This window comes from Erythrolamprus reginae, chromosome 7 (genome assembly GCF_031021105.1).
Source record: "Erythrolamprus reginae isolate rEryReg1 chromosome 7, rEryReg1.hap1, whole genome shotgun sequence".
In the NCBI taxonomy this organism is placed as follows: Eukaryota; Metazoa; Chordata; class Lepidosauria; order Squamata; family Dipsadidae; genus Erythrolamprus; species Erythrolamprus reginae.
Genome location: NC_091956.1, coordinates 52,766,968 through 52,791,782, shown reverse-complemented (window position 1 = coordinate 52,791,782; position 24,815 = coordinate 52,766,968). Strand labels below are relative to the sequence as shown.

The following is a 24,815-nucleotide window of genomic DNA, read 5'->3' as shown; positions in this document are numbered from 1 at the left end:
ACTTTACAATCTACTAGATTTTCTGCTAAGTCTATTGCAGCTTCTACAACGGCAAGAAGACTCCTATGGCTTCGCCCTTGGCAAGCAGGAGTACGTCAGAAGTGGCAGTTATCTCTGGGACCCTTAAAGCGCGACCTTCTTTTCGGGGATCTTCTGGATCCACTCCTCACGGAAACCACGGACAAGAAGAAAGTATTGGGTCCAACCACCAAAAAGGCTACCAAAACGCAGTCCTTTCGTCGCCCAGGGCGTCAGCAAGATCAAGCGGCTTCCTATCAGAGATCTCCAGGTCAGTATTCCCCCCGCTTTCGTTCCCAAGGTAGGAACTCCAGGGGCAGAGGTTTTCGCTTCCAAAGGGGAGCGTCCTCTAACAGGGCTTCAAAAAAACCTAGATGGTAGTTTTTCCTCGATTCCCATAGGTGGTCGCCTAGCCCAGGGGTCTCCAACCGCCGGTCCGCGGACCGGCACCGGGCCGCTGGGGGTTTTCAGCCGGTCCGCGGCGCCAGGGCCCCCTCGGCCTTTCCGCGCTGCCCACCGCCCGCCCGATTTGCCCCCTCTGCTCCTCTGCCACCTCCTGCCTTTCACCGCAGCTCCTCCCGCACCCGGAACGCACGCCCTGCCCGCCTCACATTTGCCGAGAGGACTTTCGCCCCGGGCTCTCAGCAAGGGGGCTGCATGAGAGGCGGGGCCGGCGGAAGGTGATATTCAATGTCGGGGGCGCACGGGCGGTCTTGCGCGCGCTCCCTATCTCCCTGCTAGCCCACTCGGAATACTGTATTCAAAATAAGAAAAGCCTTCGCCGGCAAAGGCTTTTCTTATTTTGAATACGTATTCCGAGTGGGCTAGCAGGGAGATAGGGAGCGCGCGCAAGACCGCCCCCGACATTGAATATCACCTTCCGCCGGCCCCGCCTCTCCTGCAAACCCCCTTGCTGAGAGCCCGGGGCGAAAGTCCTCTCGGCAAATGTGAGGCGGGCAGGGCGTGCGCGTGTCACCGCTGAGAAGAACGGAGAGAGAACGAGAGTGAGTGAAAGCAACAGACAGCAAGATAGAGAGAAAGTGAGAAAGAGAGAGTGAGAGCCCGGGGCGAAAGTCCTCTCGGCAAATGTGAGGCGGGCAGGGCGTGCGCGTGTCACCGCTGAGAAGAACGGAGAGAGAACGAGAGTGAGTGAAAGCAACAGACAGCAAGATAGAGAGAAAGTGAGAAAGAGAGAGTGAGAGAAAGGGGGGGAGAGAAAGAGATAGCAAGAGAGAGAGAACAAGAGAGAGAAAGAGCGTGAGAAACAAAACAAGAGAGAAAGAGAGAGAGAGAAAGCAAAAGAGACAGAAAGAAAACAAGAGAGAGAAAGTGAGAAGAAGAGAGAGAAAGAGGGGGAGAGAGAGAGAAAGAGAGAGGGGGGAGAGAGAGAAAGAGAGGGAGAAAGAGGGAAAGGGGGGAGAGATAGCAAGAGAGGGAGAGAGAAAGAGAGAGGGAAAGGGGGAGAGAGGGGGGAGAGAAAGAGGAGATAAAGGAAGAGGAGAGAGAGAAAGGAAGAGAAAGAAAGAAAGAGGGATAGAAAGAGAGAGAGAGTGAGAGATGCTCAGTGAGCCTTTCTTTGAAGTTGCCTTTCTTTCTTTCTTTCTTTCTTTCTTGCTCTTTTTTTCTCTCTTTTACCTTTCCTTCCTCTATTTCTTTTCTTTCTCCTTCCTACCTTCTTCCCTCCCTCCCTCCAGTCCTTCCTCTCTTACTCTCCCCTTTCATAAGTTTCCTTGCTTCCTTCCTCTGTTTCTGTCCCTTCCCTCTTTCCTTCTTTCTTCCTTCCTTCCTTCCTTTCCTCCCTTCCTTTCCTCCCTCCATTTCTTGCTTTCCTTTTCCTTCCTCCCTTCTTTCCTCCCTCATTCCCTTCTTTCACTCCTTCCTCTCTTACTCTCCCCTTTCACACCTTTCTTTGCTTCTTTGCACCCTTCTTCTGTTCCTGTACCTTCCCTCTTTCCTTCCTTCCTTCCCACCCTCCGTCCATTCATTCACCCATTCCTCTCTTGATCGCCCCTTTTACGGCGCCGCTGACAGCTAGCTCCCCCCCCCCACCGGGCCATGGAAAACTGGTCTAGTTGAAAGCCGGTCCCTGGTGCAAAAAAGGTTGGGGACCTCTGGCCTAGCCCATTTCGCCTCTAATTGGCGTCTCACCTCCAAGGACCCCTGGGTCATTGACACTGTTCAAACAGGCCTTCTTTTAGAATTTACTTCTCCCCCCCCGAAACGTTTTATTTCCTGCCCTTCTCCCAGGTCCTCCTCAGATTGTAACCGTATGGAGGAGGCCATTTCCCACTTATTGTCCATCAGAGCCATTCAACCGGTTCCCCCCGGTCAGAAGGGTCTAGGGTTTTATTCCATCCTATTTATGGTTCCAAAATCCTCCGGAGGTTGGAGAGCTATTTTGGATTTAAAGAAGCTGAACCTATTCATCAAATATAGGAAGTTTAAGATGCACTCCTTATCATCCATTTTGGCCGCCATCCACCCGGGAGATTTCATGGTCTCTTTAGACCTCACTGAGGCCTACCTCCATATTCCTATAGCCAAATGCCACAGAAAATTTTTACGTTTCTCCTTTCAGGGCAGGCATTTCCAGTATAGGGCGATGCCATTTGGCCTTTCCTCGGCCCCTCGGGTCTTTACAAAGCTCTTGGGGTCCCTGGAGGCCTATATCCGGGCGTCTCCCATCCACATTTTATGTTACCTTGATGATATTTTGATTCATGGGAACTCCCTAGAGAAAGTGAAAACAGACCTTTCTGTCACCATGTCAGTTCTTCAGGACCATGGATTTTCCATCAACTTTGACAAAAGTCATCTCCAACCTTCCACATCCATTTTACACCTGGGATCCGTTATTAATTCAGAATCCTCCCAGGTCTTTCTCTCTCCTGAGAGAAAAATCAGTATAGGGGAGTTAATTTCTTGCATTTTATCTCAACCTTCAGTTTCCATAGTAACCCTGTCTTCCCTTTTGGGGAAGATGGTGTCATGTATAGGCATCATTCCCTGGGCTCGCCTTCATGCTAGGGAACTACAGTGGCTCCTATTACCCTTTCGGAGATCGGGGCACAGCAACTCAAGTCGTCGCATTGTCATCCCACCAATTGTTCGCAGATCCTTCAAGTGGTGGAAGTCTCCGGCCATGGACAAAGGATCCCCGTTCAGGTGCCCGGATCAATTTGTCATCACCACAGATGCCAGTCTATCGGGATGGGGCGCCCACGCCCAGGGGATGATAGCCCAGGGCACGTGGTCCCCGGAGGAAGCTTCCAAGCCAATCAATTGGCTAGAGTTAAGAGCCGTATCCCTGGCTCTGAAGCATTTCTCTCCTCGCATTCCCAACCGGCACGTTCTCATTCTCACCGACAACATTGCCACAAAAAGCCATATCTGCAGACAGGGGGGCACGAGATCCAAGGCCCTCATGAGGGAGGCCCTCAAGTTAGGCCTTTGGGCGGAAAAACATCTTCGGTCGCTCCTAGCCGACCACATCTCGGGGAGCCTCAACGTCCAGGCGGATTGGCTATCTCGAGCAACGATAGACCCAGGAGAGTGGAATCTCCATCAAGACCTGTTCCATCAAATCAGCCTCAGATTCGGCCTACCAGTTCTGGATCTCTTCGCGACCAATGCGAACGCCCAACTCCCTCGCTTTTTTTCCAGATTTCCATCCCCGGGAGCGGAAGCAATCAATGCCCTCCGGAGCCCATGGCCTCCAGGCCTACTTTACGCATTCCCTCCAATTCCAATTCTCCCGGACGTGATTCACAAGGTCCTCACCGAGAGGGCCCGAGTAATCCTAATCGCCCCTCATTGGCCCCGCCGGCCCTGGTTCGCGGATCTCCAACAGTTGTCCGTCCAGGACCCTTGGCGACTCCCCGTTTCGGGGGATATGCTGCGGCAGGGGGCCTCATTCCATCCAGACCCGGAGTGGTTCCACCTCACCGCCTGGCTGTTATCAGGAGAGACTTAGAACTGCGTGGTCACGACCCCGATACAGTGGAGGTCATTTTAAAGGCCAGAAGGGGTTCGACCAATCGAATCTACGACCATACGTGGTCCAAGTTTCACCAGTGGTGTCTACAGGAAGGCCTCTCTCCCCTGTGCATCCCCATACACAGGATCATTTCCTTCCTTATGCAAGGTTTCCATCAAGGACTTTCCACCAGCACCCTCCGGCGTCATCTGGCGGCCATTTCCTCTGTCCTAGCGGGGCCCCGCAGACAGCCTCTCCGTTCCTTTCCAGAAGTTCAGGAATTCCTCAAGGGTATAGCCAACCTCAAACCTTCCAAGGTCCACAGGTATCCATCCTGGGATTTGCCACGGGTTCTCCATTCCCTCACGCAGGCACCATACGAACCCCTAAAATCTGCGTCCCTAAGGTACCTATCTTTTAAGGTAGCATTCCTGGTGGCAATTACCTCTGCCCGACGCATCTCGGAGTTGGCAGCCCTTTCAATCAGGCAGGACCTCTGCCAATTTCATCAGGACAAGGTAGTCTTACGACTGAACCCCACCTTCTTACCCAAGGTCAGTTCCATGTTCCACAGAACTCAAGATATTGTCTTACCTTCCTTCTGTCTCCAACGGGACCATCCTTTGGCAATTAGATGGCACACCCTGGATCTCATCAGAGCGCTGAGGATCTATATCCAACGCACAGGACCCTTTCGGAGGTCAGAAGCACTTTTTATAGCCTATCACCCCAGAGTCATGGGTACCAAAGTGTCTTCAACAGTGATTGGCCGTTGGATCAGAGGGACTATATCTAAGGCCTACGAGTCGGCCTCCCTCTCAGTTCCAAGGAACATCACAGCGCATTCCACCAGGAGCGCAGCCACCTCGGCCGCTTGGGCGACTCAAGCCCCGTTGGAGGAGGTCTGCAAAGCAGCCACTTGGGCCTCGCCAAATTCCTTCATCAGGCACTACAAGATTGACTCTTACGCTTCAGCGGACGCTGCCTTCGGCAGAAGGGTACTCCAATCCGTTATCTCTTACGATAGTAATCTAATCCCACCCTAGGGACCATCTATTGGGTATGTCCCATGTGACTGCTGGACCCGCTCCTTCAGTACGGAGAATAGGCGTTGATTGCTTACCTGAACGCCTCTTCTCGTACGGTGAGCGGGTACAGCAGTCACTTCCCGCCCTTGTATGTGTCTTCTTTACCTTCCTATAACCTTTCTTCCTCTAACAATGAGAGTTGAACACTACAGAGCTTCACAGCTGAGCCTAGTCTATGGATTCGCGAATTCTGGGGAAGGGGCGGATCCAGCAAGCTTTTTTAACACTAGGCTCAGTTCCACCGGATTGGACATGAGCAACCCATGTGACTGCTGTACCCGCTCACCGTACGAGAAGAGGCGTTCAGGTAAGCAATCAACGCCTATTTTATTTTATTTATGTTTATTTTATATGTACCGTACTTGGTCTCCTTAGAATTATCATGGATTTGACACATTTGGGCATTCAGTGTTTTTATTTTCCCATACTGAGGAGAAGACATCATGTAACTGTCAGACAAGATCACAAGCCTGTTTACAAGGCTCTGGTGTGTGATTATTTCTTTGTTGCATGGAGCTTCTGCCCTCTTGGTGCCTCAATTTTGCTTATAAACAAAATTGGATAATGATTCTATTTGAAACTGTACATTGTCTTTTAGGGATGTATTTATGAGTCTCCATTATTATCTTACATTGTATGTATTATTTCTGGGTTTTATTGCATGGGACTGTTGATGGGAGGTAGTATTTCTGCACTGCTGAGTCATTAGAGAAAATGTTTTAGCTTGCAGCTGTTTAGGAAAGATAGGGAAGTCTCTTGAGAGATCTATTGTGGTGTTGCCTTCTGTCTTGAATTGTAGGTTTAGAGATGATTGAGAGAAAGCAGCCACCAGGGTACATACATGCATAGACACACGTGTGTGTGTGTATATGTAGGAAGATCAGGGAGAGCAGACAGCAGGAAAGAGAGACATGGGCGCTGGCTATGAGACAAGCGCAGTGGTGAAATGCTACTGGTATACTCCGGTTCGGGAGGGACCGGTAGTGGCGGCCGCTGGTGGTTCAGAGAACTGGTGGCAATAGTGCGAGGCACTGTCCACTCTCCCGTGTGTCACCATTTCCTTGTTTTTTTACACTCTGCACATGTGCAAAGGCTTCTGCACATGTGCAGAGTAAAAAAGTGTGCTTGGTGGGAGTGCACATGCAAGTTTAGCAAGCAAGCACGCATGCAAAGAGTGCATGCTTCCAAACCGATAGGGAAGGTAAGTCGATTTCACTGCTGGCAAGTGATGTCATGTGTATTATAACATCAAACATATACGGTAATTTGCTAGGCTTCTAGCTAACCCCTTTGAGGGGATAAAGAATGCATATCCTATGTTCTCCGTGTTGTGGTTGATTTACACCATTATTCTCTTATTAGTTGCTGGGAAAAACACAATTGCTAACGTTTACATATGCTAAGTGATACACCATAGCTTACCAATCATAATGGCTAACTTCATACCACATAAATTATACCAATGCTTATGTATTGGTATGCTGTGGTTGTGTTAGCTTTCAAAGAAAGTGTATGTTTCTTTGAATTCATTGAATTGCCTTTTCTCTATTCATGATCAATTTTCTATGAAATTGATATTTTATTGTGTTTTGTGGAAATGTGTGTGTTTTTGGTCAAATTTGGATCTCAGGCTTCAATTCTAACTTGTAGAGTTTTGGAGCTAAAGTTTCCATAAAAGGCATCAACTCAACTTCTGTAAAATGAATATTGAAACAGAAAACAGAAATACAGATAGTGTTCCCTTCATCTCAGAGCCAAACAGAAAATAAAACTGTTCTTTAAGCTCTTCTGTTCTGTGGAAAAAGAGAAATTAAATTACTGTTCAGGAAAGTGTATAGGGGCTTATGGTTTCTCTTCTCTGGGTTCTTTGGATTCAGCTGAGTAAATATCTCCTTATAAGACTGGGACAGAATGACTGAAGAACGATTTCTGTAGCCTCCACTGCTGATTTTTTTCAGAGCCTCCATGAATAGTGCATTTTAATGACTGTCGTCAAATCTGGTTCCAGATGGCTTGTTTCAGATGAGGAGACCAACACGCTTGCCTTACATTGTAATCCAGGGGTCCCCAAACTTGACAACTTTAAGACTTATGGACATCAATTCCCAGAATTTCAGGAGTTAATGTCCACAAGTCTTAAAATTGCCAAGTTTGATGGCTTCTGTTGCAATCTCTTTGTTAGGGAGAGTTCAAGTTGACAAATTATAGGACTAGTCTAGTTTGCATTTATGCTCATGTCTCACGCCCTGAATGCAAATAGTGGCAGTTCTAGCAGCCTGCAGAGTGTCATCTTTGACTTTGTGTTTTGTACAGCTGTCACTTGAGAAGGTAGCCTTAGCTTCTTCAGTTTGACATCCCCTCACTTTTGAAGTCACTCTATGTCACAATGGCCATTTGGCTGGTGAATGTGCTGAAATCCCGAGAGCCCTTTAGATGCATGCAAAATAGACTCATTTATTTTATGCGTAAGGATACTAAGTCACCATCAGAAAATGTGATGGCTATAATTGCAATCTTAATGTAATAATACCTGCATCTGTCAACTTAAGCTGCGATTGAAATTCCCAGATATCCAAGGCCACTGCTGAGGTGGTACAGTTCACCAGTTGTTGGGTGCCACTTGGGTGCCCTTTGGGAGCAAAAGGAGCATTTCACTCTGATTAATTGATCAAGCAAGAAAGATCCTACTCAGTTGCCCCGCAGGCTCGCTTGGCTTTCACATATGATTTTGGAGGCAACATTGCAAATACCAGTTAAAGTCAGGATGGAAACCAATGTTTGAATTAAATACAACTCATGTGGTTGTTCCCCACATATTTGGAAAGTTATTTCCATATGAACACTAAACAATGCCGCTTGGCGGGACCCAGGGGAAGAGCCTTCTCTGTGGCGGCCCCGGCCCTCTGGAACCAACTCCCCCCAGAGATTAGAATTGCCCGCACCCTACTTGCCTTTCGTAAGCTACTTAAAACCCACCTCTGCCCCCAGGCATGGGGGGACTGAGATACTCTTTCCCCCTAGGCTGTTACAATTTTATGCATGGTATGTCTGTATGTCTGTTTGGTTTTTATTATAATGGGTTTTTAATTGTTTTTAGTATTGGATTATTATTATATGCTGTCTTATTGCTGTTAGCCGCCCTGAGTCTTAGGAGAGGGGCAGCATACAAATCCAATGAATAAATAAATAAATAAATATCAGGAATTTGACCCCTCTCCTTTACAGAAAAAGAATGTGCTGCCTCCCATTCTTTTGATAGATATATGAATAAAATAGATATTAAAATAAAATAATAGAATTCTTTATTAGCAGATTGTGATTGGATACCCAAGGAATTTGTCCTTGGTGCATAATTTTTTACAGTTAATTTACTACATTTGAAAACAAAGACTTCGTATTATTTCTATGTTATGGGAGTATCTGTTTAAAAATCATAATGCCCATTGTAGGAATTAATAACTACCTAATAATGACAAATACATGGAGACAAGTAGCCATGATAGGATGTGTATGACCTAGAATATCAACACATTTCTTTTGGAAATTGATGAATTAGAGCCCTTTTAAAGAAACAGGTGTTGTTGAATATGTATTCATAATAAAGTCTTATATAAAACCGCTGGAGATCGTGTTTCTTGAATTTCTATGTCTTCTGATTGTGTTCCAGTGTTGATTCAGAGTGTTAACTTACATTAACTTGTAATTATGCATCAAAAAATAAAGGCTTGACTTTGGTTAATAAGCCAGAATCTTGCCTTATGAGTTTGTCTTATTAACCAGGAATAAGACAACATTGTCCCACTCTGTTATTGTAGGAAATACTAGGCTATGGTGAGCAGGATTTCCTTGTGAGTTTGGGAAGTAGTAAGGGAGAACTGCATGACTATAATTTTTTTAATCAGTGTGCAAATAATTGATTTTGATAATTGACAGGATTTTGTTTGTTTGATAGAAAGAATTCTAACACAGGAGCCAGGCCTTTGTGGGGAAGCAGCTTATGCAACAAGCTTTTTATGTATAGAAAAATACATTCCAAAGCTGCTGTTGCATAAATATTGTAAAAGCTTTGGGTCTTTCTTGACACAACTCCCTTAATACTCTTGTTGGTATATGCACTTTTGAGGCCCACTTCTCATGTTACAGATGAAATATGTTCCACTTTATCAGTACTTGAAAAGGTTTGGAAAGTATGATAAGAAAGTTCTTGGGGTTTTACAAATGTCTCAGAGAAAGCAGGAGTGACAGCTCTTTGCTGGAGAGACGGAGTAACGACACGGACACCAGAGCTGGATTTAAATTGGGTCATTTTTATTAACATAAATTTGCATAATTTATTCAAATACTTTGCATAAATTAGCATAAACAATTATGACCCGGAAATGGACCTGCAGGGTCAAACAACTACTTCCGGGCGGAAATGACGTTATGCCAACAAACATTCCTGGGCAACTCATGGGCGTATCTCGATGCAAGGTCCAGGTGAGGGCCAGGCCGTCACCTGCGACCTTTCCCTGCCATGCTGTGCATGAGGGGGGTCCCACCGGCTAACCCGAATCGGGGAATTAAAGGTGCAGGACCCAAAGACAGGTTCCCCCCAGCTGCTCAGGCAGAAACTCCCTCCATGAGCTTGCAGAGAACCTGTCAATCATCCCCAAAGATGCCCAAGGGAGAACGCGCGGTTGCTAAACCACCCCAGTTTTCCGCCCCTAACCTGCCACAGGAGTGGGGATCAGATCTCTATCTTGGCCCCCCGACTCCCCCCTCTAGCTGCGCCAGCTCACGCAGAGACCGCTGCAGGTCCTGTAAGAAGATGGCGTTCCCCCGCTCAGACAGGTGAACGCCATCATCCCGGTAAAGCCATGGCCGGTCTATTGAGATAAGGGGATGGGGTACTACCACTCCACCCAATTCCCTAACCGTTTTACCCATAGCCCTATTCACCCGTCGCCTAGCTCGGTGAATGGCCCTAAGGGAAGAGGCATCCCTCCACACAAGCCTAGGTAATATTTCTGACCACACCACTTGCGTGGTGGGCCAGACCTCACGAAGCCTTCGCAGGTCTTCGCGTGCCTGGATGATCAGCGCCAGGCCTCCCAGTATGCACAGGTCATTGCCACCTAAGTGCAATACCAGCCACCTGGGTGCGGCCACAGGACGCTGCCCACCCAGACCCCTTTGGGCACGACTCCAGGAGCCGCCCCCCATATTGCCGGGCGCAGCCACAGAATGCTGACCGCCCAGCAACGCCGGTAGGAGACCCTCCCACCTCATACCTCTCCGGCCCATCCAGGCAACGTTGACCCACTGCCCCAGGGACAGGTGGGTCCCGATGGCGCTCCTGGCTGCCGCGCGGCCGGCCCAGAAAATCATGCTGTGGCCACACAGCAGCGCCGTCGGTTTCGTGTTAGCCTGGGGACCTGCAAGAGGACACACACACAGAGAGGTTACCTAGCCTAAGCCCTGCCTAGGATCCTCAGCGGGCCTAACATAACCCAAATATGCCGCTGACCGCCAGCGGCCGATCTCCCGAATCCGATGGGCCGGGAAACCAGAAAGTGCCGCGCTAGTGGCGGCGCCGATACGGAACGAATGCGTTCCATAACCGGCGGGATCCATGCCCACCTGGGCCATCGCCCTAGATACTAAAGCCCAAAATTGGAAACGGGTCAGAGGGGTACCGTCACAATGCCTAAACAGGTACCCCTGACCTGACCCCCTCATACCACAATAAAGCCGTAGGGCGGCCACCGGACACACCGACTGGTCGGTGGCCGCACCAAGTTGTAAGGTAACCCCTCTGCGTAGCTGATCCGTTTTAGACCTCCTTACTACAAGGGACACCCCCCCTTGTCTAAAGGCCAGATCAGCGAACTGGAAGGCCCGGAGCGAAGTGTCAGCCTGAGACGAAGCCATGGCCTCGCTGACCCGAAGGGCCCCAAAGAACATGACACAAGCCGCTGCCCTAAAAAGACGGGCCTCGTACAATGAGGAACACAGACTGCCAAAAACCACGTTGATTAAGGACAGCTGCTCCACCGTCAGGGGCTGACGAGTGTCACCTGGGGCCCCCGCTTGCTCCCTAAGCCAGCCTTCCAGCATCTTACGGATGCGAAAGTCACCCGAAAGATCAGCAAACCCCCCCGCCTTGGACAGAAAGGCGAGGCCGGCTAACCGTGACCGGATCGTCCTAACTGACAGGCCACGCTGCCTAAGCTGGACGCAAAACTCGGCCAAATGCTCTACAGGGACAGGCCAACTATGCTGGTAACCCCTGCCCTGCCTGAACTCCCCAAACTCCTTACCTGCACGCTGGTATGCCCTGAGGGTGCCGGGCGCTACAGACAAGGAGATTGCCCGGGATGCCTCGCCTCTCCACCACTCTGGATCCCTCCCAGACTCCAGAGGTGGCTGGGGAACGCTTCTGGCAACTCTCGGGCCCACGGGGCCAGGGTCCGAAACCTGGACAACTGACCACGGGACAAGGCATCAGCAATCCCGTTCTCCAACCCGGGGACATGCTTAGCCAAAAACAATGTGTTTAGGGACAAGGACCTGTGCACAAAATGGCGGACAAGCCGCATCACCCTGTCGCTCTTAGAGGACAGGGCGTTCACCACATGGACAACCGCTAGGTTGTCACACCAAAAGTGCACGGTCTTGTCCCTAAACTGCTCCCCCCAAAGCTCCAAGGCCACTATTAAGGGGAAGAGCTCCAAGAACGTCAGGTCCTTAACCAACGAAGAGGCACTCCATTCCGGAGGCCATGCCGACCAGCACCACTGGTCACCTAACACCACCCCGAAACCACAAGTCCCCGCGGCATCAGAGCAGAGCTGCAACTCAGCTTCCAAAAGAAGCTCGTGCCTCCAGAAAGACAACCCATTAAATCTATCCAAAAAATCCCGCCACACCCCGAGGTCAGCCCTGACCCCAGCGCAAAGGCGGGTACGATGATGGGGCAAACGGAGCCCCTTCATCGCATCATACAACCTCCTGGAAAAAGCCCTACCAGGAACAACTACCCGACAGGCAAAATTAAGAATGCCTGCCAATTCCTGAAGCTGCCGTAGGGTCACCTTCCGGCAGCTCAGCACCTCATCAAGCTTCCGCTTAATCTTTACCAACTTCTCTAGGGGCAATCTGGAAGATTGCTCCTCTGAGTCCAATTCAATACCCAGAAAGGTAATCCTGGTGGCGGGGCCTTCGGTCTTCTCCGAGGCTAAAGGCACCCCTAATTGAGCACAAAGGGCTTCGAAGCCCCGCATCAAAGCAAAACATTGCTCCGAATGCGCAGGCCCCGCCAACAGGAAATCGTCAAGGTAGTGAACGACCGTCCCCAGACCACTTTGTCGCCTGAGCGCCCACTCCAAGAAGGTGCTAAAACTCTCGAACAGAGAGCACGAGACAGAGCACCCCATGGGCAAAGCTCTGTCAACGTAATAACCCCCCTCGAAATGGAAGCCCAACAGCTCAAAGTCGTCTGGGTGTATGGGGAGGAGCCGGAATGCCGACTTAATGTCGCATTTACCCATAAGGGCTCCCACCCCACACTTCCTAACCATAGTCACGGCTGCATCAAAGGACGCATACCGGACTGAACACAGCTCGTCAGGAATGAAGTCATTCACTGACTCCCCTTTTGGAAAAGACAAATGGTGAATCAACCGAAATTCACCACTCGCCTTTTTGGGGACCACACCTAAGGGAGACACACGAAGATTCGGAAAGGGCGGCTCCGGGAAGGGCCCGAGGACCCTGCCCTCAGCCACCTCCTTCCGAATCTTCTCCCTAACAATGTCTTCATGCCCAACAACCGACCTAAGGTTTTCAGACATGAAGGCCTTCCTAACACCCTTGTAAGGGATCCGAAACCCCTCTGAGAAACCTAGCCAGAGAGCATCCGCTCTCGGGCGAGGGTGGTAGTCACCCAACCAACCCTCAAGCACACACAAATTAATTGGGCTGGGCCCCTTTTCCCCCAGCAGGTGGGGGAGGCTTTGGGAGACCCGAGCCTTTCTTTTCACTCCCCTTCTTGGGGCGGGGGCACACGGCTGCGGAATGGTTCCCCCCACAACTTCCGCAGGCGTGACGAAACCTGCAAATGGGACGAAAACACGCCCCCTTTGCAGCGAACTCGTGACAGACCAAAGAGGCCGCTTTTCCAACGGCACCCGCCACGGCCTTGGCCGGCGCGGGCGTCGCGGGCTCCTCTTCCATAAAGTGACCGCTATCGGTCCTATCACAGCCCTCCTTCCCTGACATATGTGTGGCCTGGAACCACAGGTCCGGGACCACCATATCCCAAGGCAAGTAGGGGTCATGGGCAATACGCATCCTGAACCCCTTGTCGTAATGCCTCCATATGGTGCCCCCATATTCAAAATGGGCCCTTGCTATAAGGTCGATGTACTTCAGCAAGGCAGCGGCCCTACCCGGCTGCCTCTGAATTACCACCGACGCAAAGGTCAGAAAGGCATACAGCCACGAGCTGAAGCATTTCGTGACCTTTGTCTTTTTAACCTTCTCCCCAGGGACCACCTCCTTGTCCTGTTTAGGGACCTCCCTGTTCAAAATGGAGAAAAGATCAACGTACTCCCCCCGCCAGATTGCCTCCTTAACTGACGGGTGAAGATGGTACCCTAAAGGCGTCGCGGGCAACCCACAAGGGATGGCCCCAGGCTTGATGCTGGCGAACGGGTCCCACACCGTGGTGGCCCCCGAGCCCAGCACCCCAAGCCCCGGTGGATACATGAACGGGACCGGTGGCATAATGGCCGGTGGAGGAGGGATCCAACCCCCCACCCCCGCCCCGGGTGGGACAGGTACCCCCGCCGCCCCCACTGGCGGAGCCGGCGGGGACCAGACCTGTCCACAGGTGCCTGCAGCAGTCCCCAAAAAGCTGTTGCCACCCCCCAAAGCTGGCGGGATGAACCCGGGACCCTGGATGGGCAGGAGCGGTGATGTGCCTGCATGTGGTGCAACCTCACCTGCCCCGTAAGGGGTAGAAGCCATCCACGGTGGGCCCATCCTGGTTGGGCCCTGGAACGATGACCACTGCCCAGACTGGGCCATCTGCCCAGTGTGGCCCGTCTGCCCGGTGCTGCCCGTCTGCCCGGTGCCAGCCATCTGCACGTTGTGGGCCACTTGCCCTGCTGGGGCCGACTCCTCTTCGGGGTCTGCGCCCCATGCTGCGGTGGCAGTCGAGGAAAGCCCCTCCGGGCCTGCCCCCGACCGCCACCTCTCCAGGTCGTCGAGCCGCTCCAGGACCCTGGCCCAGGAGAGAGAAGGGGACACCTCGGGTTGAGGGACTGTGGGCATAAACCCTACCACCCCTCCCACCGGGATCCCCCCCGGGGGGCCCTCCACCGCAGCCCGAGCCCGGGCAGACGGCCTGGCAGCCCTCCTAGGCCGCACCACTGGTTGGGCCGGGAGGGCCTTAGCTGGCCGCTTTTTAGGGGCCATTACAACAACGACAAATCTAACTTTAACAAGAAGGGATAGGGCAGGACCAAGCCCCCCCACCAACGGACCTTGCACCCTGTGGGCAAAGGCCTGCCTGAAGCAGCAGGCCTCCGCAGAGCAAAAACCCTCTCAAGAGGCTAATCCCTCCTCCCAGTGGGCACAAGGCCCGACACCAGGCCTTTATCCCAGGCCACAAGCCACCCAGAGACCACCGCGGGCCCGCGGGGCCTCCCAAAGGCAGCACCCCCCACCACCCAAAAACAGGCAATGAGGCTCCAAACCGGAGCGGAGCCCAGCCGATGCTGGCTCCGCTGATAGAAGAAAGGCTCTTCGCTTAAACCACAGGCCACAAAATGGCGCCTCGCACGAGGTCGCCACCAAAATGGCCGCCGGAACAGACAAACGAATGTCTGCTCTTCTGTGTAGTCCGGGCGAAAAGGGAGAGCCCCGGGCCTGCTCGCCCTTATATAGGGCAAGCAGGCCCCGCCCGGACCAATCAGGAGCCTGACCAATCAGGCCCCGAACTCCCGAGCGAAGTCTCGCATCGCGAGACTTCGCCCGGGATCCAAGATGGCGGCAGCCATGAGGGACCGTGTCTCCCGGTCCCTCCAGCAAAGCCTGCCAGCCGGGTAAGTCCGCCGCTGCCCTTTTCCTAGTGTTGGTCCAAAGGACAACCTTATTTTTATGACAGAGTAGATCACTTATTTCATGTACAGTAAAGCATATGGTGGACCTTCCAGTGTTTGCCTTGGCATGGAAGTCACAAGGAAGCAGCAAGTACTACTAATGTTGCTAATGTTGCCTTTCTTTCTCTTCCTTCTTCTGCTGACTCTTGTTCTTCTATCCTTATAGCTTACTGCATTTCAAGTCATTGACTTTGCTGATTCCAAACCCAGCCAGCTGGTCCTCCACGTTGCTGCAATTCACAATCCATGGTCTGGGTGGCAACCTCTATTTCCTTTTCATCCAAAGCACTTATAATAAAGCGAGAAACTCCCATTGTCAGAATTTGCTAATCAACTTGATGTTTTCCTTCTTCCAGCATATCAGTGGCAAATTGCTGATGGTGGTAGTATGAGATCATTGGAAATGCTCCAAGGACATAAACAGGGTTTCTCCTGTTGGATCAGAAAATCTTACCAAGCAGAGTACTCAGTTCGCTAGAACTGAAGTAAGACCTTCCGGAGGCAGATGGATATTAAAGCACAAGCATACATATCAAAATGAACCAAACTTTTATTATAAAAAGTAGAAAAAATAAAGTTAGCCTTAAGCGGCTGAAAAATCACGTCTACATCTCTAGAGACAAAGACAAGATATAAAATGTCTTCTTCTCTTCCTGCAAGGAGGAGGAAGTGAGCGAAGCACTGTTACATCATAGAGAGGGAGGAGCTACATTAATAAACAGAGTTAACTATCTAACTACTGGATGTTTCTTAATGTCTTTGGAGGCTGTCAACCCCAGCGTGACACCCCTTCTTTGGCAGTCATCAGAGACATAAGGGACATCAAGACATCAAGGCATCAATTCACTTAAGGCACATTTTGGTGGAGAGATATTCATGTTGATCAACTGGCAACGGCTTATTCAGCAAGTCAGCGATCTGCTCAGTAGTAGGAACATACTGAATTTTCACGAATCCTGCTTTCACACTCTGGTATTTCTATACCGGATGTCAATGTGCCGTGAACGAGCTCCAACACATTCAGCTTCAGCAATATATGTGACTGAAATATTATCCTCCATGATAACGATTGGTTTCTTTGGACATTCCCAAATACTATCAATGAGAGTAGAAACACAGGTTAATGCATTACAACAATCAGAAACACATGCATATTCAGCCTCAGTTGAAGAGCAAGAAATAAACTTCTGTTTCCTAACTTTCCAAAAGATAGGACAACCATTTAAAAACAGTATGTAACCAGAAGTACTTTTTCGTGTTTCTACATCACCTGCCCAGTCAGCATCTGCATAACAAATCACTTCAGGGTACTTATCATGTTTCGGCTCAAGGAACAACTTCATGTCCTTAGTAAGCTTCATGTATCTCAACAGTCTCTTTATGCAAGACCAGTGAAACGTAGTTGCTTTTCCAACGTATCTGGACAGTAGATTCACACTCAGTGAAATGTCAGGTCTTGTCCAACTGCTGATGTACAATAGCGATCCAATCACTGACCGATACAGCGTTTGGTTGTCAAATTCAGGATTTTCTTCTCGGGTTAACCTGTAAAAATCAGTCTGCATAGGGGAACGACAAGTGTTCGCATCAGACATATTACAATTCTGCAAAAGCTGGTCAACCTTACTTTCTTGTGAAAGAGAGAACCCCTTCTCAGTTTTTTCAAACTGAACACCTAGATAATCATTAATATGCCCTAGGCTTTTTAAGGTGAAATGTTTCTCAAGACCCTTAGCAAAAGTTTCACTCATGCGTTCATTGGGACCAATGTAAACAATATCATCAACATAAACAAGAACAATTTCATAAGTCTTACCTTGCCCTTTTGTGAACACGCATTCATCAGAGACGGACTTAATAAAGCCCATTGAATTTAGCTTTTGGGTTAAGAGGCGGTACAACATAAGGGCACTCTGTTTGAGGCCGTATAAAGACTTGCTCAGAGACCAGACATCACCTTCTCGGTCCTGGAACCCGGGAGCACCCTTGACGTAGATCTCTTCATTCAGATCAGCGTTCAAATAGGCAGTCTCTACATCGAACTGAAAAACCTCTAAGTTCAAAGCAGTAGCAGTGATCAGAGCAATCTTGACACTCTCATTTCTGACTGTGGGTGAAAATGTGTCAGTGTAGTCATCTGGATTAATTTTAGAGAATCCTTGAGCTACAAGTCTAGCTTTGTACAGCTTTTCTTCATTAGGTTTTTGTTTGACTTTATACACCCAGCGTGTGCCAATGACTTTCTTGTTTTTAGGAGGCTCCACCTGTTGGAACACTCAGTTTCTTTAAACAGTCCAGCTCACGTTCCATAGCCTCATACCATTTCTCTTGTTCAGATTCAGGTAAAAGTTTGATCTGGTGAAAATGATCAGGTGGAAGTGTAAGATTATTACACAAGAAAGGAAAAGGAGATTGAGATACTTGCTGTGCAAATCTCTTTGGAGGAGTTCCTTTGGTGGTTCTCTTTGAACGCCTAGGAACGCTGGTCCATTGTTCATCATCATCTCCGCCTTCAAGTTCATCGTCAGGGATTTCCTCTGCGACTGTCGAAGACTGTTCATCATCTGGAACATCAGGAATATCTGGAACAGCTGCATGAGAATCAGGTTCCGCCATACCATCCTTAGGAAAATAAACTGAAGTATCATTACTATGTATACTGGACCAATTTGTGTCTTCCTCAAATTTGGCTGAATTGGAAATATATGCTCTATGGTGAGAGTCAGCAAATTTGTAGTACTTAGAGCTTTCATCAAACCCGATGAATCTCAATCTTTCTGACACTGGACCTCCTTTTCTTCTTTGGTCAAGTGGAATGTTAACAGTGGCATAACAACCAAAAATGTAGATGTTTTGAACATCAGGCTTCTTAGCATGAAGCAAGTAATAAGGAGTCTCTTGTATTGCGCTACTCCATGTTCTGTTAACAATGTAATTAGCATACCTTAATGCTTCGCCCCAGTATGAAAAGTCCAATCCTGCATCCTCAAGGAGACAACGAAACATTGTCTGCAAGACCCCGTTACGGCGTTCACAAATACCATTGTGCGAAGGCGTTGAGGGTGCTGAGGTTTGCTGACGGATTCCATTCCTGGCCATCCATCCTTGGAACTGTTGCGACATGAATTCGCCTCCACGGTCACTTTGAATTCGCTTGATCCAGACATCGTGTTGGGTAAGTACCTCTGCAGCAAAGTCTTTAAAGACCTCAAACGCCTCAGATTTTTGCTTTAATAGAAAAACAAAGCCAAAACATGAGTAACTGTCAACTACAGTTAAGAAATACTTACGGTTACCCTTTGTAGGCCGAAATGGACCGACAACGTCGGTGTGGACCAATTCAAAAATGCGTGTAGACAATCGAAGAACAAACTTAGGTATGGGAGATGCTCTGGACTTTGCTGTGTTACAAACTTTACAGTCTAAGTGAACTTTGCAAGCCCCATCAATTTTAAAACCATCAACAAACTCAGGCATCTTTGCTAAAACGGGGTAAGAAGCATGTCCCAAGCGACGGTGCCATCTGTGAATACACCTGGAATGAAAAGATTTGTTTGTTAATACATGCTTAAAATTTGTAACAGTATTAGGAACCTCGGAGATTTCAGTGGCTTTAGGAGCCTCTGAACTCATAGTTGCACCAGGTTGTCTCTCTGGACCTGTGCTTTCACCCACTGGAACTTTTATACTTACACCACCCTTGGTTGGAGGTTTTGGTTTTAAATAAAAAACACCTCTAATGGGAATGGCAGTAACAAGAATTTTGCCATTCTTGGTAATGTAAGTCTCTGTAAGTTCATGGGTTACTACAGTCCCTAATTCTTCTCTCAGGCGATACACGCTAAGAATGTTGTTCTTGGCAGTTGGAACGTAGAAAACACTTGAGATATGGCAGTCCAGTTCTTTGACGTAGACTTTTCCTTCTCCTTCCACTTTGGAGAGATTTTCTGCAAATCCAAACACCTCTTTGACATCTGTCTGGTGTAGCTCAGTGAAGGATTCCTTCCGGTATGCGATGTGCACGGCTGCTCCGCTATCTAGGGTCCATAATTGACGTATGTCGTAGAGTGGACTCTTGTCAGGAACAGCTTTGAGGAGGAGAGTGCTAACATAAGCAGTTTTCTCACCTTTGGAGTCTTTGGGAGTTGTCTTTGCAGTCCCAGAACTCTTTCCTCGGGATCCTTTCTTCTGTGCTCCCTTTGGTTGAGTTGGATATGTGGGAGGATCAGGTTTGCCAGATTGAACACTTTGCAAATCAGCAGACTTACGAGTGTCATCCTTCTTGGGTTGCTTCTGGCGTGAGTACCTCGGTGTACTGGTTTTCTGTTGACCGCTCTTAGCCAAGCTAGGTTTGTGTGTTGCTGACATTGGCCTAAAGTTAGTGTGCAGCAACTCTTCTTCTTCAGTTAGCATGTTACAGAGTCTCTGTGTTGTTTTTTGGGCCAATGGGTACATATTAAACTTGTAAATGGCTTCCCTCCATTCAGGGCCAAGGGAATTTATGATAGCAGCATTGACTTGGGTATTGTCCATGTGATATCCTCTCTCCTCCAAATCTTTATGCATAGATAGCATCTTGGATAAGTGTGGAGCAAGTTCATTCCCAGTAGGAAGTTTAATACTGTGAAATTTAGATAGCAGAATGAAGTTGCCTTCATCTGAAATTGGCCTGAACATGCCATCAAGTGACTCTAACAGCTCAGCAGAAGTAATGTCAGGTGTATACCTGATTGATAATTGTGAGTCTATACTCATAAGAATGAGAAGTTTGGCTTTTATGTCAGCTTCTCTTTCTTCTTCAGTCCAGCGCCTTACTGGGGGATTCAGAGCAATCTGATCGATCTGATGAGCCAGTAGGTGCAAATTAATCCTGTGAAGCCACATCTTATAGTTCTGCCCATTTGCTTTCAATATGAACTCACCTTTCAGTGCTGATGAGGTGATAGTTTGCCTTGTAGATGCAGCTGTCAGAGCTGCTTGCGGCTGTTGCGGTTGAGCCACAACACCCGCTGGCAAAACTGAAGGTTGAAGCAGCTGGGGAAGCTGTGTTGGCATCTGTGGAGTGAGGACTGGAGGTCTCTGTTGTGAAGCAGAAGTTCCTGGAAGTTGAGGAGTTGGATCCTTTTGCATTTGTGCGGCCTGAAAAGCTTGTGAGAAACTTGGTTTAGTATCAAAATGATGAAGAAACTCACTTGTTCCAGCTTCAGGAAATGCCTTGGCTTTGTGGGCATACCATCCACTAGTGGCCGCTGTTGCGTAACTTGCTGTGGTGGGTAAAATGCCCCCCCCCCCCGTGGCTTGCAACTGCTAAGGGGGGATCCTCCCTCCTTTCTCTTGCAACTTCTGTGGGGAATTCAACCCCCCTTTCTCCTTTTGCTTGTAAAGGGAAGGTTTCTATCTGTGGCGCTGCAGCAGGGTAGAAATGGGAGATTATTGAGGCGTGTCCAGTGTTAAGTGGATCAACTATCGAAATTGAGTGGGCGGTTTGACTCTGTTGCGCATGTCTGCCATCGGCTGGATAGGACAAAGACATTCCATCACTATCAGCTTGTTGGGATTGGGCATGCGTAGAAATTGCCAGAGAAACAGACTCCATCTTTTCAGTTATTAATTTTAACTGCAATTTCTTTAATTCCCTTAACTCTTTTCTTGACTCTGTTGCTTGTTGTAAGTAACTAAAGTAAGATTCTCGCTGTTCAGTATTTTTGCCACAGGGTAGATTATCAAGGTGAATACAGAATAACTGTAAACCCCGAATTTCATTCTCAAGCTTTCCAATTATTTCCTCAATTCTTTCTAGATTCAAGGCGGTTCCCTTAATTCGAGTAGAAGTCAGAGAAACCTGATCATCAGAGTGCTTTGTCTTAGCCGAAGCTTTTAAAGGCAAAGTTGATGATTGGAGGCTTTGAGTTTGGGAGGGAGTTAGAGTTTCCTCTTCCACCTCTTCATCACTCGGCTGAGTTGAAGTATTGTCTATGGGGACCCCATGGACAGATTTAACTTCATCTCCGTTTCCCTTCTCAATCATGTAAGAGTGACTTACGGTTTGTTGAGAATTGTCAGCGTCAGAGGATTCAGGCAGATTCAGCTGAGACATGATGAAATTCCGTTTCTCTTCCGTAGTACGAATGAGGTGTTTAAAGTCAGCTAACTGACCGTCGGAAATTCCATCGATGTAACTCTGAGTCAAAGGATTTCTCTTCCTTTTACCTGGCATCGGGAGAACAGCCAGTGTGCTTACGGATTGTAAGCCCTTGTTGCTTTAATAGGCGACCAAACTCTCGGTACCATGTTGGATCAGAAAATCTTACCAAGCAGAGTACTCAGTTCGCTAGAACTGAAGTAAGACCTTCCGGAGGCAGATGGATATTAAAGCACAAGCATACATATCAAAATGAACCAAACTTTTATTATAAAAAGTAGAAAAAATAAAGTTAGCCTTAAGCGGCTGAAAATCACGTCTACATCTCTAGAGACAAAGACAAGATATAAAATGTCTTCTTCTTCTCTTCCTGCAAGGAGGAGGAAGTGAGCGAAGCACTATTACATCATAGAGAGGGAGGAGCTACATTAATAAACAGAGTTAACTATCTAACTACTGGATGTTTCTTAATGTCTTTGGAGGCTGTCAACCCCAGCGTGACATCTCCCACTTGTGACAACCTTGCTTATGAAATTGTCTAAAGTAATTCCTCTGACCTGAAGAGAAGGTATCGAGATGCTCTGCTTAACTTATATAGCTACACTTTTCTCAACTAGTTTTCAGGGTATGGAAAGGGAGAACTACTTTATTATTATTATTTATTAGATTTGTATGCCGCTCTTCTCCGAAGATTTATTTATGTATTTATCTTAAATTACTTATGTAGCTACTAGAATAGAATAGAATACAATTCTTTATTGGCCAAGTTATTTGGCCAATAAAAAAACATTTGTCTTTGGTGCATATGCTCTTAGTGTACATAAAAGAAAAAGATACATTTGTTAAGAATTATGATGTACAACACTTAATGATTATCATAGGGGTCAAATAAGCAATGAGGAAACAATATTAGTGAAAATCTTAAGGATACAAGCAACAAGTTACAGTCATACAGTCATAAATGGGAGGAAATGGGTGATAGGAATGATGGGAAAAAACTAGCAGTAATAGTAGTGCAGACTTAGAAAATAGTTTGACAGTGTTGAGGGAATTTTTTGTTTAGCAGAATGATGGTGTTCAGGGAAAAACTGTTCTTGTGTCTAGTTGTCTTGATGTGCAGTGCTCTATATTGTGAAAATAAGCATGGTTGGCACTCAGAACAATTATCAACTGCCTCTGAATAGCTTGAGTTATTTAAACCATTTCCCCTGTTTTTGCCTGAGCCCAGAGATGAGACAGCCCAGTCCTTTACTTGCTTACACCTGACAGAATCTTGCCAGACTAAAGATAGATAGATAGATAGATTTTTATTGGCCAAGTGTGATTGGACACACAAGGAATTTGTCTTGGTGCATATGCTCTCAGCGTACATAAAATAAAATATACATTTGTCAAGAATCATGTGGTACGACACTTAATGATTGTCATAGGGGTCAAATAAGCAATGAAGAAGCAATATTAATAAAAATCTTAGGATATAAGGAACAAGTTACAGTCATACAGTCAACATGGGAGGAAGTGGGTGATAGGAATGATGAGAAAAAAAAGTAGAATAGAAGTGCAGATTTAGTAGAAAGTCTGACAGTGTTGAGGAAATTATTTGTTTAGTAGAGTGATGGCGTTCGGAAAAAAACTGTTCTTGTGTCTAGTTGTCTTGCTGTGCAGTGCTCTGTAGCGACGTTTTGAGGGTAGGAGTTGAAACAATTTGTGTCCAGGATGTGAGGGGTCAGTAAATATTTTCCCCGCCCTCTTTTTGACTCGTGCAGTATACAGGTCCTCAATGGAAGGCAGGTTGGCAGCAATTGTTTTTTCTGCAGTTCTGATTATCCTCTGAAGTCTGTGTCGGTCTGGTTGGATTGCAGCACCAAACAAGACCGACATAAACTATAAGATACTACCGTGTTTCCCCGAAAGTAAGACAGTGTCTTACTTTCTTTTTATCCCCAAAAGCCCCACTATGTCTTACTTTCGGGGTATGTCTTATATTGTTAAAGGGGCACTGACAGCTAAAAAAACTGTGTAAAATGTGTTTTTTTAGTGTATATGCATTTTACCTTCTGTGACGGGCGGGGGGGGGGGAGGTTTCTTTGGAGTAGGGACGTGCCCGAGTAAATTTGCAGAGGCGGCAGTGACAAGTGCAGGGGATGACGCGGCGACGTATGGAGAGGGGGACGGTGCGGACGTGGGCAGGAGGCGGCGTGCAGCTAGATGAGAGGGAGGCGGCAATACCCCCCGTGTTTCCCCGAAAGTAAGACATACGTCTTACAATCGGGGGTGTCTTACTATCGGGGAAACAGGGTAGATATAACCTGAGAAATTATAGAGAGAAGTTACCCTGAACCTCTTCCCTCCTTCCTCATCCAGCTCAGGACTGTGCAGCCTGGGTCTTTTTCTGCTGCAAGTATAATTTCCATCACACAAACTGAGCCTTAGGAGGATGCCCAACCAGGCTACAAGGAAGGATGACTAACCTAAGTGCATGGAGAACAGGAAGCTTTGGCCTTGCACATCTGTATTTTCTAGATATTGTGGCAGAAAGATTAGAAACTTTTGCTTTTGTTTTAGGCTTCCTCCAAAGTGATAATTTTGGTTAGTTTAAGCCAGTGTTTCCCAACCTTGACAACTTGAAGATATTTGGACTTCAACTCCCAGAATTCCCCAGCCAGCTAATGCTGGCTGGGGAATTCTGGGAGTTGAAGTCCAAATATCTTCAAGTTGCCAATTTTGGGAAACACTGGTTTAAGCTACAGCTTACTAATAAGTCAAGTCAAAAATCACCTCCAGATCATAATCTCCTTGTAGCAATCATAGTTTAAAGGAAACATAGTTTCCCTATAGAAAGTTCAGCTAGTTTACAAGTGGAAATAACTTTCTAACTGATTTCTAAGGTGATTCTTAGTCATGCAGGTCATGGTTGTCCCAAAGGTGCTTTTTCAAGAAGCACCTGGATTTCCTTTGTTTTTCCTTGAAGATGTTTCCTTTCTCATCCAAGAGGTTTCTTCAGTTCTGAACTGAAGAAGCTTCTTGGATGAGAAGCAAAACATCTTCAAAAACAAAACAAAGAAAGTCCAGTTGTCTCTTGTAAAGCACTTTTGGGACATTTCTAATTGATTCATAGAAACATAGAAGATTTACGGCAGAAAAAGACCTCATGGTCCATCTAGTCTGCCCTTATACTATTTCCTGTATTTTATTTTAGGATGGATGGATGTTTATCCCAGGCATGTTTAAATTCAGTTACTGTGGATTTACCAACCAAGTCTGCTGGAAGTTTGTTCCAAGCATCTACTACTCTTTCAGTAAAATAATATTTTCTCACGTTGCTTCTGATCTTTCCCCCAACTAACCACAGATTGTGCCCCCTTGTTCTTGTGTTCACTTTCCTATTAAAAAGCACTTCCCTCCTGAACCTTATTTAACCCTTTAACATAATTAAATGTTTC

At 47.6% G+C, this 24,815-nt stretch overlaps 1 protein-coding gene across 5 annotated transcripts in view; it reads left to right on the top strand.

Moving 5' to 3' along the window:
- Positions 1 to 24,815, top strand: part of IRF2 (interferon regulatory factor 2) — a 76,528-nt gene that overhangs the window by 22,126 nt on the left and 29,587 nt on the right. The window contains exon 1 of one of the 5 annotated variants that reach the window (XM_070757510.1): positions 21,920 to 21,940. The exons of the other annotated variants lie outside the window; for them this stretch is intronic. The gene's annotated coding sequence lies outside the window, so the exon portion shown is untranslated. Of the gene's footprint in view, positions 1 to 21,919; positions 21,941 to 24,815 lie in introns of those variants that run through there. 5 annotated transcript variants of the gene reach the window in all.